Here is a 4262-nt window from a genome sequence, read left to right as displayed (position 1 = left end):
TCGTGGCGATGAAATAATTTGGTCTAGATGACTTAATTTGATTGGTGCGACTATATTTAGTTAAAAATAGGGTTACTAAATTTTAGTCGGTTTTAGGAACTAAATTTTGGTTCTTACAACCCTGATTTAGTTGTATCAACTAAATGGTTCTCTGGGTGTGCCAAATAAAACATTTTGTCTCTTATACGAGACTCGTAGCAGCACATGAATCAAAAAACATGCAATCTCCCTGTTTGGCAATGCGATGCACCCCCATATGAACCACAATACAACCCCTTCATCAGAATTACCGAGCAATTAAACGACCTCTTAAGGTAAATGGTGCGGAAGGAGCAGAGTTTAATTGTATGCGCCGGCATGCCGAGCGCAAACTACATACGAATCGAAGTCAACCCTTTCTTCCTTCCGATATGCGGGCCGTGAGCGCGATACGGGAGGCATGTTGTGTTTAGCTCCACAATACTGTTTTGAAAAGCAGGTACATCGCGACCTTATGAGGGTTTAATCTTTGTAAACTCTCTCAGCTACCATCAGCTTGGTGACGAAAACATCATGATCTACGGCTTGCCTCATCCCGTTGCATCCTATCTTTTCCCCAAATGCAGAGTCAATACTTCCGACTACTTTTACGGGTCGGCAGCGCTAGATAAAAGAATGAGGGTCGAATGGTTCAAGCAAACGCCACCGTGCTGCTGCTGCAAAGCGCGCGCAACTTGGGGTGAGCCAGCAAGGTTTCATTGCAAGTCACTAGATGGCGGCACCGCTGCTGCCCGATGGTGGCTGTGTCTTATACTTTATGTGGTGGTGTTCGTCAACCCTATTCGATGCGATGCCGACGCCGCGATACCCGCTATGTGCTGCACGTGATATTGTGACCATTCTGTAGGGGGCACGGGCCGGGCGCCCCCTGAGGAGCAACAAAGAATCTATCCCGCGTGTGTCTTATCTATCTCTCTCTCTGGCCCACTTTCATCCCCGCGGTGCCCTCACAAAGCACTGTTTATGCATTTGGCATGTATCGACACGGCGATCGGACAAAACGAACGTCATAGAGAGTTAGCTCCGAGGTTAACTGTTTGGTGGCATCTTACGAGTGCACCTGACAAAAGAAACTGCCTGGCAGTGTTCAACACCGAGCCACAAAATTGCCAGTATTTGATGACTAAAAACCTCAACATACACGTACATTTTTTACAGTTAGAAAGTCAAACACATGGAAATGTTAGGCTCAAAACAGTTAATCGTTTTGCTAGGCAAGGCGCTTTCGCAATTTAAATTTCTAGCCGCAAACGCGAAACACTTGAAATATGACAGTGTCGTTTGAAAATCGGAAGCTCGGTGTCAAAAGAGGAAAATTCGTTACGAAATGAAAGAAACACGTAACGATTTTCACAGTGTTGATCCGTGCCTCCGAAGCAGCGAGCGACCAGCCAATCCCGCCGGCTCAATCCTTTTGCATACCACACGTGCGCGCGCAGACCAACATCACACCCGCATACTCACGCCCTAGAGATCCGCCCGCCGCCCGTCTCATAAGAGAGAGAGAGAGAGAGAGAGGGTGAGACAGAGAGGGCAGGGGACCAGGGGGAGGGAGGGGGGAGTGCAAGAACACTGTTAGATAGTTGCCATGGTTTTTCCAAGCTTACCCTTGGATAAGGTAGTCCACCCGCAAGTCCTTGGATATTTTCCCCGCTGCCGCTTGGATCTCAGAATCCAAGGGCATCCTTGGATTTTTTCCCCGTTTTCGCATGGGTCATGCTTAAGCTCACAAACCTCGGAAAATAGTCCAATGATGAGCTTGGAAAAGCTGCGACCACCCGTTAGGGGATTGTTGGTGCCGCAGTATGGAATAACCCCTCCCCGCTGGATGGGAATGTCCATTCTCGTGCATGGCTTATTGTCGGGGGGGGGGGGGGGGGGGGGGGGGGGCTGCTCGTCGCGCTAGTCTGGATGGAAATTCCCCGCTCATGTGCTGTGTGCCTCTGTGCAAGGCAGACGCTCGTCTGCTTTTTCACTTCGTGCTAGAAAGTTGTGGTGTAAAGACCTGTCCGCGTACTCGTTCCAATTTCTCGAACAACCATGTTTTACGAGCCATGGTTTTTGTTTAATGTGTTCTCTAGGGACGAGTTCTGGCTCGTACCGCGGCGGGCAGTGATCGATCCCGTTTTTCGTGATTATAAATCGCTTTGCTGTACGTTTGAATTCGCGCGATTCACGCGCGCTTCACCCGGAAAACGGGCAGGGCGGAAGCCGGCCGGCAGCCGCAGCCTAACCTGCAACTAGGCCATGTGCTTGTCGTGTTGTTTGTAAACAGAGTCAGTATTTTCTCAGATTTTTGTTGTTTTTAACTATTTCTCAAAGTTTGAGTTATTTTCCCTTATTCACTTGGGTATAATGAATTAGTAGAAATGTTAGCAAAGCGATTGAAAAGACCGAATTGTTTAAAACAAATCAAATCTGAAAGCCAACCCCCTGCAACTCTCAAGAGAAGTTTTCTTCCAATCTTTTCACACAACTTTGTAATAGTCAAGGCTACCTTCAGTTATTTTAGTGGTTTTAGTATTGAGTGCATTTCAAGAAACAACATGCAGAGAAAAGTGTTGAACTTCTGTGTGGACCCAACCTGATCTACACTCTGGCAGTCACAAGGTATGTACTTACTTGCATTGTAGCACTAAGTGTGTTTGCTTTCTTTGCTCTTTAGAGTCATGCCTTAACAGTTCCCTGAAAAAGGCCCATGTCTAATGTAAATTTTAAAAGAGTTTAACTATTATATTGATCTGTTCTTAGGGTATCGACCTGCTGAACTTTTCAAACAACGTGAAGCGGCCCAGCCAGTATGAAAGATGAGACCAACTTTATGAAAATAGGTGAGTTGATCTGGAATGTTTACCTATTACATTGGAAATGATAGCTTTTTTTATCTACATCAATAGTTTGTGGTGCATGTTGTCACTTTAAGAAATATTTTAAAGAATTTTTTCGGTTGCAAATTATAACATTACATTTAATATATTCGCCTCTTAAATTTTGAAGTGTTAGGAGTGATACGTTTTAAAAATAATGATTAGTCAGAATATGTAACGTAGGTTTATGCTAATCATCAGTAAAGAAACCTTCACTTTACTGTTATCAACTGATGTATTCATAGGAAACTGATTTTTTATTCAAATGTGATAGCTGAGTTATATTTTTGTTCGAACCAAGGTGTTGAAAATCATCTAACTGTTACTAGGAAATTATATTTGTAGTGCTATTACCATAACAGCTGTTTTATAGGTTCAACATATTTAGCAACTTTCCGATCAGTCTTAAGCCGCTAATTGTGGAGGAATAGATTGTACCCTGTTGACATTGTGCATAAGAAATATTAGGGTGCATGTCATCACATGTTTCAATAAATACCAATCGGCTAGTTATCCTGGAGCTTTTACCAAAAAGCCAGAGTTTTATCATTTGCCTTAGTATTTGATACTCATCCCAATAAAACAACTTTATTTTTTATGAAATGTTCCTCAAACCATCTCAAATATTTTTGGTAAAACCTCCAGTATAACTTACCAAATGGCATTTAAGAAAATATCTAATGGTATGCACCCTAATATTTCTTAAGCATACTGAAAGGTGAAAGAAGTGGTAAGATTGAGTGAGACAAAAAAGAGATATTGAACTTCCTTACCCAGATTTTTTTTTAAAGTCTTTTTTTTACTTAGGGGGTCTAGTTTGGTGCAGATTTTTTTTCTAATTCTATTAATGTTAATGTTACCAAAAGTTACAAAAAGTCATTGGACAACCTTGTCATTAGCAAAAAAACACTTCAAAAAAGGACTTATCTGAACTCCAGCTTGCACGCAACATTCTTTCTGAACCTAATGATTTAAAAACTCCCCGTAGTGTTCAATTACATCAGAATATCTTAATCTGTAAGTTATGAGAGCCCTTATTAATAGTTTTTACCACAGATAAGTTTTGATCTATTACGTTAGACCAAAATATAATAAGGAGGCAAAACGGAAAAGAACTAAATCTTCCTGGGTCAAAAATCATGGTAGGGGACTCTTATAATTAATAGGTTTCAGGCTCCTGACTTTAAAACAAGTAACGGGGAGCTTGTAAGCCAGTATGTTCAGAGGGACTATTGTGCGCAATCTTAAATTCTAGTAAGTTTATTTTAAGTGGTTTTTGGCTAATAACTATGGTTTCCCATGACTTTTTCAAGCTTTTGGGAACAGGGATGAAATCAGAACAGTTTTCTGCACCAG

The 4262-nt window shown here is 42.1% G+C and overlaps 1 protein-coding gene and 1 long non-coding RNA gene across 12 annotated transcripts in view; one reads left to right on the top strand and one right to left on the bottom strand.

Annotated features, from left to right (window-relative positions):
- Positions 1 to 4262, bottom strand: part of LOC113203227 (uncharacterized) — a 165968-nt gene that overhangs the window by 100555 nt on the left and 61151 nt on the right. The window lies entirely within an intron of this gene.
- On the top strand, positions 1944 to 3528 carry LOC127749927 (uncharacterized). Its single transcript, XR_008011425.1, has 2 exons — positions 1944 to 2649; positions 2791 to 3528. It is a non-coding gene; the product is annotated as an uncharacterized LOC127749927 (long non-coding RNA).

The sequence above is a fragment of the Frankliniella occidentalis genome, unplaced genomic scaffold (genome assembly GCF_000697945.3).
Source record: "Frankliniella occidentalis isolate FOCC.00 unplaced genomic scaffold, Focc_3.1 Scaffold107, whole genome shotgun sequence".
Classification (NCBI taxonomy): domain Eukaryota; kingdom Metazoa; phylum Arthropoda; class Insecta; order Thysanoptera; family Thripidae; genus Frankliniella; species Frankliniella occidentalis.
This window is presented reverse-complemented; position numbering and strand designations above follow the sequence as displayed.